The sequence below is a fragment of the Panthera leo genome, chromosome F2 (assembly GCF_018350215.1).
Source record: "Panthera leo isolate Ple1 chromosome F2, P.leo_Ple1_pat1.1, whole genome shotgun sequence".
NCBI lineage: Eukaryota > Metazoa > Chordata > Mammalia > Carnivora > Felidae > Panthera > Panthera leo.
The window spans coordinates 62,160,034-62,173,620 of NC_056695.1; the positions used below are offsets into that span (position 1 = coordinate 62,160,034).

General features: G+C 42.6%; 1 protein-coding gene across 1 annotated transcript in view; it reads right to left on the reverse strand.

Moving 5' to 3' along the window:
- The window catches only part of SAMD12 (sterile alpha motif domain containing 12), a 378,819-nt gene that overhangs the window by 125,605 nt on the left and 239,627 nt on the right, over positions 1 to 13,587 (reverse strand). The gene's annotated exons all lie outside the window — the stretch shown is intronic.

Consider the following 13,587-nt stretch of genomic DNA (forward strand, 5'->3'; position numbering starts at 1 on the left):
AAAGCTGACGGTCAGCAGGACATCGTGTGCAAGCAAATTGCCATCTCCTATCGATGGTTTCTGCACTTACTATTTAATTTTAATACTTGGTTTGTTTTCATAATTTTACCTAATTCCTAAGACAGTGAGTTTATATTTACTCTTGATTCCAATGTTGAAATGGTGAAACAGCTACTTTTTAAAGAAAAAAAAAATGACCCTTGATAAAGATGATACTTTCTCCTTATATGGTTAAGATGTTGGCAGTTTTAAAAACTGTGAGAAACTGGAGGGAAATATGGTTTCTGTTGTTCTTTCTTTTACTTTTCCTCAGAAGATTTCTGCTTGAAGAAGCTCAGTCCAGCAGCAAATTAACTACTGGTTAAGTATTTCACCAGGTTCTACTTGATAAACAGAAAGTCATTTCCAGCTGCAGGGTTTGGCCTCCCTGGACTTGAATGTGACTCTACTGCTTGGAAATTGGTGAGACAGCCCTGCCATCACCCCCTGATGACTTCCTGACATCCTCATGGTTGCTGTTCAACATAAACAACAAGAAACCCTTCAAAACCCAAAAGCATTTTAATCAACACTCTGTGCAATGTTGATCATATCAACATTATATATATATAGATAGATATAGATACAGATATAGATATAGATATGTATGTATTTAACGTTTACTTATTTTTGAGAGAGAGAGACAGAGTGCAAGTGGAGGAGGGGGCAGAGAGAGAGAGAGAGGGAGACATAGAATCTGAAGCAGACTTCAGGCTCTGAGCTATCAGCACAGAGCTCCATGTGGGGCTAGAACTCAAAGACCACGAGATCATGACCTGAGCTGATGTCAGACTCTCAACCGACTGAGCCACCCAGGAGCCCAGGAGCCACCTATCTTTAAGATTAAACAAATGTTTTTGCTTCCTCTCTGTCTGGTTTTGCAAAGTCCTCAATTATAAAGAAAGGGGGAAAATGCAAAAGCTGACACTTTGCCCAACATAGCTGGGAAGGAAAAAAGAGAATTCCTTCAAGTCCATATGGGGCAGGCTGATTACAACCAAGGCCTTCCTCCATTTCCCTTAGCAAAACAAAACAAAACAAAACAAAACTTTGGTGTTTTCCCTGAATCTTTCAGCTCTGGCTGCAGCTTTGAGGAGTGGTGTTGATCCAACAGCCTCACTGTTTTTTTCTGTGGTCTGTGTAAGCAGAGCCTGATGGAGTGACACGTCAGTGATTCTGTTCTTGCCTCTCTGATGAGTCCCTGATGGTGCCTCTGAGTGATTGTGCCTTGCTTCCCGCAGCTCTGATGGGACCCAGCTCCCTCCTACCTAAACTCAGTATGGGGAGGCAGTCTCTTCAGGGGAGGTGGCTAGCAGCCCCCTGTCTCATTCTGGGCTCCTCCAAGAAATGTGTGTTGTTTTCTCTTCATTGAGGTATAATTGACCTATGGCATTATATTTGTTTCAGGTGTGCAAAGTAAAAATCTGATATTTGGATATTTGGCAGATGAGGACCAGAACAAGTCTAGTTGCCATCTGCCACCATACAAAGCTACATTTTTTTTTCATGTAGCTTACTGTTTCATCTGGGTATGGTGTGAACAGTGGCTAGACACAGATGAAGTAGTGTTTTTGAATAAAAGAATGTGCTACCCAGGAGGCATAACCAGTATTTAATTTGCTGCCTGGGTTCGATAGACTGTGAGCTCCTCAAGGGCAGGGACCGTGTCTCATTTGTCTTTGTATTCTGGGTGACTAATACACATCCATTTGTCCATTCATTTATTCAACAAGTATTTACTGAGAGCTGGAGGTACAAGACTTCAACAAAGAACTAGACATTTCTTTTGTCCCACAGGCTAGCATGCCATGGAATAAATATACTTTCTAATGTGTTACCAGATACACAAATACACACTCAAAATAAATAATACAAAAGCTGAGCTATCTTACTAAAAGACTCAACGAATGTCAAAGATGAATAGGACGTGTTTTTTTTTTTTTAATGTTTATTTTGGAGAGAAAGAGTAGGAGGGAGAGAGAGGTAGAGAGAAAGGGAGACACAGTATCTGAAGCAGGCTCCAGGCTTTGAGCTGTCAGCATAGAGCCTGATGGGGAGCGCAGGGCTCGAACTCACGAACTGCGAAATCATGAGCTGAGCCAAAGTCAGATGCTTAACCAACTGAGCCACCCAGGCACCCCAAGGACCTGCTTTTAAAGATAAGGAAGCCAACTGTCAGAAAAAGTTTACCAATCCTTGATCTTATACTCTTTTCACCTTGAGCAAGGAGGTTCATGAAAGATAAAGTACTTCAAGTAGAAATTTCCATTTTTTTCGGTATCCCTCCCGCCTTTACAACCTAATTTTGTCATATATATATTTATTTTTAATAGTTTAATTTCCAAGAGTTCACATAATTCAAGGGTCTCCAGACCATGGTTTAAATAAAGATTATGAATCCAAATTCTTACAGGAACCAGGATGTAAAATAATTTAAGCAACTGAAGCCAGGGGAAAGAATGGAGGTCAGAATAGAACAAAATGGAAACACAAGCTCTTGTTCACTTATCTACTCCAAATTTATGGCTTAAGGCAATTATTTTATTTTGCTTATGCTTTTGTGGGTCAGGAATTCATAAAGGGCTCAGCTTGGTGATTCATCTCTTACCCATGTGACAGCCCCTCATGGGGATGGAAGATCTACTTGCAAGGTGGCCTCCTCAATCGTGTGTCTGGCACTTTGATGCTCTTTGACCTTCTGTCTTTGTCCCTATGGCATTTCTTCTTCTAGGGCCTCTTCATGTGGCTTGGGCTTTCATAGCATATGGTCTCAGGACAGTTGCACTTGATATATGGTGGCTCATTTCCCTGAATCATTGTCTCAAGAGACAGGAAGGAGGGGCACCTGGGTGGCTCAGTTGGTTATGCACCTGACTTTTGATTTGGTTCAGGTCATGATCTCGCGCTTCTTGAGATCGAACCCCATGTCAGGCTCCACGCTGACAGGGCGAGCCTGCTTAGGATTCTCTTTCTCCCTCGCTCTCTTCCCCTCCCCTGTTCCTGCTTGCTCTTTTAAATGAATGAATGAATGAAGGAAGGAATGAATACATACATACATACATACAAAAAAGAGACAGGAAGTAAATGCTGCCAGTTTCTGTAAGCCTGTGTCCAAAAACTTACATAGCATTACCTCTGCCATATTTTACTGGTCAGAGAAGTCTAAGCTTTCCCAGACTCAAAGGGAGGAAACCCAGACCACATATCTCAACAGGAAGAATGTTAAAGAATTTATAAACATCTCTAATGTGCCATAGTCTGTTTCAGAGAGTAGGTATCAAGATACCAGGTTGTCGCATTGTGAGACTATAGTCCAGCATGAGATATTATGAATATTTAAAAGAGATGATGGAAATTCAAATTTAAAAAGGTGCAATCTCCTGATTTTTAAATGCTGGCAAAAGATTCAGATTTTCTGAAAAGCTCTGTCAGGCATACACATTTGTGGACACTGCCCATGCCCACCAGCATGTCCCCTTTCTTTCACACAACAAACCAAATTCTTATAAAGGACATTTAAGAAAGTACTGATGTGCACTTGGAAATATTTTGCCTACAACTGAAAATGAAGATCTTAAAAGCTTTTTACCATCTTTGACAATAGATTTTTATTGAAAACACACCACTTGGTAAATGAGGGATCTTTCTACATGACTATCATGACCCACAAGGGAATACTGAATGTCTGCTATCTGAGAATTCCCTTCTCCCATTTCTTTCTTAGCCAAATCACAGTTTGATGAAAAGTATAGTGACTTTCATCTCTTGAATTTGAAAACTGAAAATACACGATAGAGGTATTGACTTTAGTGCCCCAAAGGAAAGAAAACCAAAGAGAAGCACAGAAACCAAGAAGTCACTGATACAAACAATATAAACTCCACATTAGTACTTAAACTTTAGTGACCAAAGCACCTCTGGCTGAGAAGAACCAGGTAATGTCCCAAGACTCAGCATTTTGAGTCAATGCTTGAGATGACTCTGATGGAAGTGGCCCATGAACCACGTTGCTGGTACTCAATTAGAGGGATAAGTTTTGAGGGAGAGCAAAACGGTGCACAGCTACAGTATGAACTGTGCCTCATTAAAAAAAAAAATGTTTATTTCAGAGAGAGAGAGAGCGCACACGTGTGCAAACAGAGAAGGTGCCAAGAGAGAGAATCCCAAGCAGGCTGCACGATGTTGGCATAGAGCTCAATGCAGGGCTTGATCCTATGAACCATGAGATCATGAGCTGAGCTGAAATCAAGAACCAGACAACTAATCAACTGAGCCACCCAGGCATGCTGAATTGTGCCTCATTTTAGGAGTTGGTGGTAGCTGTGGTAATAACAGAGCCAAGAGAAGAAAGTATATCATGGTCCCCATTTCCCTGGCTCAGTGTCAAAATCATGTTAGAAGCAGGAGACAGGGTTTCTAGCCCTGATTTTGCATTAGCTAGCTAACTGCAGAAAGTCATTTTCCCTCTCATGGCCTCAGCTTCCTCTTCTGTAAGATGAGGAGGGCTAGCCTGGGTTTCAACAGTGGCAAGTACAACTGCCCATACTCTATGTCCGAGGGTCACCCTGTTGTGGCAAGAGGTCATGGAGAAGACATGACCGCTAGTTGACCTGCAAACCAGACTTGGGGAATCAAGGGCTCTGCGCCCCTCCTCTGTCGTGGAATGTGTGTTCTGCCCGCTGTTTCCACAGTGGGAGCTGTTCCAAGGACCTTAACAGAGTAAAGTGTTGTTGAGACCATCTGGATGAATATGTGACTGAGCCCCATTAGGGCTTCTCTGTAAACTTTAAGAATCTGGCGGGTGGGTGTGGAGATCTACTTGTCCTGCAGTTGCCCAACACAAGCCTTGTATATAAGTTCTCTTGCTTATTAATACTGCTACCTACTGATCTGGACTGAACTGCTTCCTTCATTGGTCTCTCCTTGCCCTCTGTGCATAAGGGCCAGTTTGCAAACCAGCACCTTTCCACCAAGAGCACCATGTTTTCTGCTATGCCCTGGCCTGGCCTTCCAGTTCTTTTTCCCGGCCACTTTCCAACAGGGTAGAATTAACACATGGGGTGATACCCCATGGTGTAGCTGTGGTGAAGGATCTCTGTCGTTTCTCCTGCTTGTATGGCATATTATAGTTTTGGAGGGAAAGTCAGTTGAAAAGAAGCCATGAAAGGTAGTTTTGAAGGTGGGAAAACAGTTTTAGGGCAGGAGCTATCCAGAAACAGAAACATGTGATTTGAGAAGGGTGGGAATGGCAGACAACTTGCCAGCCAGTCTCAGACGTACCTTGGTTCTCTCGATGATGGAGGTCTTGGTATAGTTGCCTCTAGCAAATCCCAGCAACAATATCCCAGGACAGTCCGTAGGAGGAGCAGGGTTGGGATCAGGGTGAGCAAAATCGTGGGTCTGCACATAATGAACCTGGGAGTGAGTGCCTCCTTACATTTGGTACCAGGCACCTTGCTGGCCTCGACCTGGTCCCAGGCCTGGGGAGAGGTACTACTCCAGTGGAGTTGCGAGCTTGCTGTGAAGCTGTCTTCTCTGCCACAGACCCACTGAGCAGAGTGGGAATGGGTTGTGTAGAAGGTGAGATCCAGATGGATCAGGCCTGATCAGGCCAGGAATTCCATGGACGTGATTTCCCGAAGGACATCTGACGTGAAGGGCACTGGCTTCAGATTTGTGCTAGGTTAGCTGTGCAACTCTGTCAGGTTACTTAACCTCTTTAAGTCTCCATTTCCCAATTTGTAAAATGCAAACAAGAACCCCTTCTTGGCGGAGATGCTGTCAGGACAGAATATGCGTCTGTGGCACTTGGCACACAGTATTCAGTTATTACATGGAAATTAATTTTCTTTTCTTTGTTCTCTTTTCTTCCCTTCTCTCTTTCTCCCTCTCCTTCTGCCTTGAGTGTCAGGAAATGAAGCAAGTTACGGACAGCAAAATTCATGCCAAAAATGGTCGTAGAAATCCACATCCTCATGCAGAGGAAGCCTGGCAGGTTTTTACATGCATTGTTGACTTTCTGACTCATAATTGCTTTCTCTTTTAAATCCACCCATTCTGCTCAGGTTAGACCTCGTGCAGGAAGGTTGGCAGTACAATGCCAGGATCTGGCCCATTAGGAAAAATCTCCCAGTGCTGCTCTGAGGCCAAAGTTCTAGGTACAAAAAATTATAAACCTGTGTCACAGGCTTGCCTAATAAGAATTATAGCTACCATTCACTTAAGGGATTAGTATGTGGTTGGCCCAGGGCTAGGCACTTATAAACATTATTTAAGTCAGCCCTTACAGTACTATAAGAAGTAGATATGACTATTGCTAGTTTGCAGATGAGGAAACAGAGGCTAATATGGCTCATGAAGTGTAGAAATGAATAGAAATCAGCTCTTTTCCTGATTAACCATTATTTACGATTGAACATTCATTACTCTGAAAATGCAAGAAAACACAAGAGGAACCCATTGTTCCCAGAGAGTTTTGAGGTGCAGAGAATAATCAGGACCAGCATATGAAAAAGAACAGTATGGCATGGTATGGGCTCAACCACATGGTGAGCTCTTTGAGGGTGGGGGCTTTGTTTCATTCTCTCTTTTTATTCCCCTATTTTCTAGGGCGATGGATAGCCCTTATTAGGAGCTCAATCACCATGTGTTAGATGTCTAAGCAAATAAAAGGATAAATGTTAAGGTGTGTGCCACAGGCCCAGATATTGGTGGGGGTTCAAGGTCCAGGGAGGTCCACAGGGGTCCAAGGGAGAAGGCCAGCTTCATGGAAAGCAGATTGGAACCTGAGATGGGATTCAGACAGGTTGAAAAGGGCAGAGAAGACAGAAGAAACACATCAATCACGACATGCTGTAGCATAAGCATGGGGTGTTGAGACAGTGAGGAGAGCAAAGTGCTTAGAAAATTGTGCACTAGTCAGCTTGGTAAAGGGCCAGTCTAGTAAGAGTTGGTAGGGTCTTGGTGTAAGACTGGCCATTATCTGGAAACAGGTCAACAAGGTCAAAGGAAACACAGGGTAGGCTGGTCTAGACACAGAAGGTAGGGAAGTCAGCTGAAGCAGGCTGGATTGCAGGAAGCACGGTTCCCCACCCATGGTAGAGGATATGCAAATATAACTTTTGGCAGCTGTGAAAAGCATAAGAGGAGGACAAGTCAGCCATGAAGAATGCGGAGGAGGAGGAGTACCGGGAAAGGTCTTGGAGGAACGCATTCTGAGGCTGATCACCCCCTCTATTTGGGTTTCATGCACCATAGCAGCCTACCTGCTCTCAGGAGACCCTTGGTGCATCTGTTTATGCTGTAAAATGAACTCAGGGAAATCATATTTACTAAGGGGTGAGTTATGATCCATAGGGCTCAAAAAGCCATAAAGTCCTTTTAAGTAGGGTTGTCTAGATATATATAGAAATCTCCTCTACACATATATAATTTTATATAATTTAATACATTTTCACATAAATGGAAATATAATTTCATATAAATTTATATAAGTAGTTTTATCCTGGGCTAAAGAGCTAAGTCTAAAAATGGAAGAATGTAACAGATGGCTCTATCTTGAGGCTACTGGTTGCATCCTTACCCTTCCCAGCCGATTGTTCCAAAAGAATAATAAAATTGTAACAGTCAGTTCTGCTCTGTCAGTATATATTTAATCTATGTGTCTCAGCCAGGAAGAAAATTGTTACTTGGTGATGGCCTCCACGTGGGCCTTAGGAACCCTAAGAGTTTTTACCAAGAAGCCCAGAGTGGTTGTGTGGGGCGATCTCTACCTCTGAAATGTGGGACTGAACAGCTCATCACTGCACATACTGTGTGCTGTAGAACCCCAGTGCCCATGGGATGTTAAAAAAACACTGTGAGGAATAGGATTTTCTTGTTGGGAAAATGTTCCCTAAAAACATCCCCAGGGTTGGTGATTTGCTAGGGGAACCAACAGGACTCAGCAAATAGTCATACTCACAGCCGACATTTATTACAGCAGAAGCATACAGAGCAAGATCAACAAAGAGAAAGGCACACAGGGTGAAGTCTGGAAGGAAGCAGGCACGGGCTTCCAAGAGTCCCTCCCGGGGGAGTCACACACGATGCATTTAATTCCTCCAGCAACGAGTGGTGAGAATGTTGTGTGAAATGCTATCTACCAGGGAAGCTCATTAGAGACTCACTGGCCAGGATTTTTATTGGAGGCTGTTCACATGGCATCCTCTGCCTAGCATGTACCCAAACTCCGAACTCCCAGAAGGAAAACACGTGTTCAGGATAAATGACACTGTCCATACAGACAATTTAAGTACATGGGCCATCTGATCAGGGAGAGCTGGGAACCCTCCTGAAAATCAAGTTTCAGGACACCAGCAAGGGCCAATCTTGCAAGTAGGACCTTCTAACAAAAGAATCGCAGGCCCCCTACCTTAACTTTTTCCTATGGAGGGTCTAGTAAGTTAAGAGAATTCTATATGCCATGGCTACCTTTTGAAAATAAATAATGCACATTAGCATACTAAAGGATCTGAAAGGTATTGTGGTATGAAAGACTTTTTTCTGAAACCAACATTTCTCAAACCTTTTTGATCACTTTTTTTTTTTTTAAAGATATCTTATGGGATGCCTGGGTGGCTCAGTTGGTTAAGTGTCTGACTTCGGCTCAGGTCATGATCTCACAGTTCGTGAGTTCGAGTCCTGCGTCGGGCTCTGTGCTGACAATTCAGAGCCTGGAGCCTGCTTTGGATTCTGTGTCTCCCTCTCTCTGCCCCTCCCCCATTCACACTCTGTCTCCTTCTCTCTCTCTCAAAAATAAATATCCAAAGGATACTAGCATCCTACAGAATACAGTTTGAGAAATCCTGGCCTAAATGTATAGACTTGCATCACTTCTATGGCCTCAGCTTTCACCCTTTATTAAACATGCAAATAACAAGAGCTGGCACAAAAATTCTTCTTACTGTGTGTTAGGAGCTTTTTATGTAATAACTCATTTGACCAAACGAGGTTGGACGAGGTAGCTCTAAGCACAGAGAAGCAGCACAGCGGGGGTTAAGGATGGAAACCCTGAATTAGACTGGAGCACTAGTTTCTTGGCTTCACCAGTTACCAGCTGTATGACCACTTTCTTAACCTTGGTGTGCCTCCATTTCCTCAACTGCAAAGTGAGAGCAGCCTTCACATACAGGAAGAACTCCACATGTGCTTATTGAGCTTTCTTTTAAATAAATGAAAGTTTGAGAAGTTTTGATCCTGTAGCTCTAGGCCATGAATCATGGCAGGCGTAGCAACAGACTCATGTGGCTTCAGAGGTGATGGGATGGGATGGGATGGGATGGGATGGGATGGGATGGGATGGGATGGGATGGGATGGGATGGGATGGTGAGGGTGGCCTGAGGGAATCAGAGCGGTAGCAGGTGGAGCTTGCTCCAGGACCCAGGAAGGCTCGACACCAACACCATTCAAAACCAGGGCCACTCTAAGGAGTAAATGAAGACTGACACAGGTCAAGAGGCACTATGAATTTCCTGGGAGTCTGGGACTGAGGCCAGCAACAGAAGTGATATGCTTTTGACTAAATAGAGCAAGACTCTAGACAAACTTTGACTAAACCTGGCAATTTTATCCACATGCTTGAAGAAAGGCACCTCGCAAGAAAATCCCTTCTGATTCAAGCCTCATACAGATCTACATGGTAGAAAGAAAGAATAGGGAAAGATGCCAAACTGAAAAATGACAAAATGCCACCAGGAAAAAGCCAATTTTTAATATGCCTTAACACTGTTTCTTTATCCCTTCTCAGGCTATCTTCAGTTAAGCAATGTTCCATGTAACTGAATAATCCTTCATGGAGATATATGAAGAGTCAGCAGTGTCACCCTGTAAAACGAAGGACTGTGATATATTTTATTAGTGTGCAGGTACAGGTGGGTGTAAAAAGTGGCGGGGTGGGGGGTGGGGGAAGACCTCTCAGTGTGCTTGGGTGTGCTAAAGGAATTTGAATGAAGAATTTCTAAAGGGCTAGGTGAAGAAATTCATCTGATATCCCCTTGAGACCATCCTGGGCTAGTCATGTACAAAATTGTTCTCAGAGATGATTCCTTGTGGCCATTTTCCTGGGACTCACCTCTTTTATAAAGTCAGGATCTGGAATATTCCATATACTCTCATAGTGCCATGCCTCTCCCAAACTAACAACGACCTGGGTGCTTGGCGGATAGCATATGCTCAATTAAATGTGGGTTGAATATACAAAGGCCTTTGTTCACAGATCTTTCCACTTTAAATGTCCAACATTTGCCTCCCTACCTGGCAACATCTGATACGTCAAAGCGTGTTTCCTCTGTAAATCCTGCCTGATTCCTTCAGGCAGGGCTCTGTGGACAGTAGTCCTGGCTACCATTATGGGAGCACTTTGTTCCTGTCACTGCTCCAGGACCTTTGCGTGTATCAACTCTTGTACTCCACATAATACCCACAAAGTAGGACTTTTTATAGGACTACACCTTCACTTTTACAGGTGCAGGACAACGAAGCTCAGAGAACAAAAGAACTTGCCCAAGGATCCATAGCTCGGAAGGGGCAGATGCCTTCTGTCAAGATGTCTCAATCATAGTATTTACCACATCATATGTGGCTTATCATGGCCTAATCATTCATTGCTTCACACCAGTGCCAGCCGGGGAGCTATCCATGATGGGGCACAGGTGTCCCTCACACAATTCCTCAAATAATCAATACAACAGATTGAATAACCCATGACAACACGACTCGGACATCAAAAAGTAAAACCAAGGATTCTGTAGTCAGACAGATCTGGCTTGAGCTCCAGCCTCTCCAAACCCTAGCCTTGTGACCTTGACCAAGTTATTTTAGTCTTTCAGGGTATCGGTTTTCTCTTTATAAAACAGAAATTACAAAACCTGCTTCATGGCATTTGCTTTAAGAATTAAACAAATTAAAGAACATGAAGTGCATACTCAAGGGTCGAGCACAAACTTTATCTGATACTCATGCTCGTTTAAAGGTTCGTTTGATAACCATGCTATGATCAGCCTGAGGCTTACTGGGTGTTCTACAATCGTCTATTAGATAAACAAATTTGGGAATCCAATACAGTAAGACACACACAGAACAGCTAACTGTATTTTGGTTGCCTTAAAATGGATCCTTTTTTTTTTTCTCTTTCCAGAATTCAAGCTTCATAAAACACGCGTGGGCTGCTGTCTAGACACAGCATAGTAGATTCTTAAATGTGGTACCAAAGCGGCCATCTTCACTACGGCAAAGCTGCCTGCCTCCTATGGGCTACTTTTAGTCTTCTGGTGTCATTACTAGTTCTGATCCTTACTTCAGTTCCTTTGATCATATCCCATCATCTCCCTGACATCTCTCTGTAACAATATCTTAAGTTGAAAACACAAAACTGTTCTTTCTTGTTATGTAGAAAAGAGGTCTTCAAGATTCATTTTTTCCATACCTCCATCTTTATGAGCTATATGCTCCTTCTTCTAAATATTAATGCAAAAATAGGTTAATGTAGTAAATTTATATTTCTGTCATTAGGTACAATGAAGGCATTGAGGGCATGATAACTATGGATCAACACCTTTCAGGCTGACTGCCTCGTAATGGTCACAGGGGATGTCTCTGGGCAGCATTACCTCCCGCTGCTGGTTGTTGTTGATTACATCAAAGCTGGGCCAATCAGAGTTCCTGTCTCTGCTCCAGAGACATAATCCAGGGATTATGGACTTGAGATGAGGAGATGTAGAAAGTAATTGGGAACAGAGAGAGGAGAAATTGAGAGAGCACTCGAGAACATTCTGAGTGCTCCAGTCACAGTCCATAAACTCGAAAGGGGTCAAGACTTGAATCAAAGAGATATTGTATATAAAGAATAAAGCGGACAGAAAAGGAGAAACCATAGAAAGAGGGCAGTCTGTTGTCTGGATTCTTGCTGGCTCTCACAGTTCTACTCCTCCCTGAGGTCTTGCTACCTCTGCTCAGAAGTCCTATCAAAGACTCCCATATGGGTTGTATGAATACCTCACCAAGAGGCGCCTGGGTGGCTCAGTCAGTTAAGCATCTGACTCTTGATTTTGGCTCAGGTCATGATCTCATGGTTTGTGAGATCAAGCCCCGTGTCGGATTGTGTGTTGATGGCACAGAGTCTGCTTGATATTCTCTCTCTCCCCCTCTCTCTGTCCCTCCCCTGCTCTCTCTCTCTCTGTGTCCCTGTCTCACACACACACACACACACACACACACATTCTCTCAAAATAAATGAAAAAACAGTAAAAAAAAAAAAAATGAATACCCCATCGAGCCCCGTATGTTTGGCTAAAGCACCTTCAGATTTCCATTCCTTACAACCACAAGAATCTTAACTTAGCCATCACAAAACTATGATTACAATTAAGGTTATCAACAACGATCCTTACAAGCATTTAACACTGTGCACATTTACTAACTGATTATTATTAATATCCGCTACAAGCAAGTGCTAGAATAATGCTGCTGAAGCAGCCATCCACGAACTAATAATTGGGTAGCAGCTGGAGGTTAAAAAGCAAGCCATGGAGAGGGAGCGGATTTACTGAAATGATAACCAGCATAAGTCATCACATCACTGGCAACGATTCTGCTTACAAGAGTCCATCAAGGATGGGTGACTGTAGATCAGTAAGACAGTGGAGGGAAATGTTTTTCTATCAGGAAAGAATAAAACGATGAAACAGATGGATTGCTGTTTTTAAGATGAAGATTACAAGAGCACAAAAAACTGGCTATGCTTAGGTGGTTCAGAAAAAAACATGGCTACCACCACCACGGATCCTAAGAAATATGCTTCTATCTTACATATGTCAATAAAGCATTACTCAACTGTCAATTTAATAATGGAAGTGCCACCAAAGATTCATATTTAACAAACCCAAATGTAATAGATAATGAGGAAAGGTGGCTGGTAGGGATCTGAATTAACTAACCATGTTTGAGAAAATGATTGAGGCAATAAAAAGATCAATAGGAAATCAGGCCATTCTCTAGGACCTAAAAGTTTCTTAGTGGAATATTTAAAAGAGCATTTTACTGGTTCATCCCATTTTTAATGCACTTGGAGATGTGCAGGTGCCCATCAATCCTGCAGAAATGGGTATACAATGAAACTTAAGCTGACTGAATAATAAGGAACTTAGTCACATACCTCTCTCTACTGAGTATATAGCCCTGCATATCTACCCTGCAGATATATCAAGAACAACAGAAGCATTGTTCCAGACTAGAAATATACCATAATTATGTTGCTTTAGAAAATCTTGAAAGTCCAGGAGAGTACAAAGAAGAAAATAAAAAACATCCTTAAACCACCATCCAGAGATACCACTGTTAAAATTCTGGTGCATTTCTTTCCAGTATTCTTTTTTTTTTTCCTGTGAGTGTGAATACTATGCACTAATATTTTACTGTATATACACTATTTAAAAACAACATTTGGATCTTCCTGTTTCTACTGTTTTCATATTCTTTTCACTGAATAGCTAGTGAAGGGGCCCCTGAGT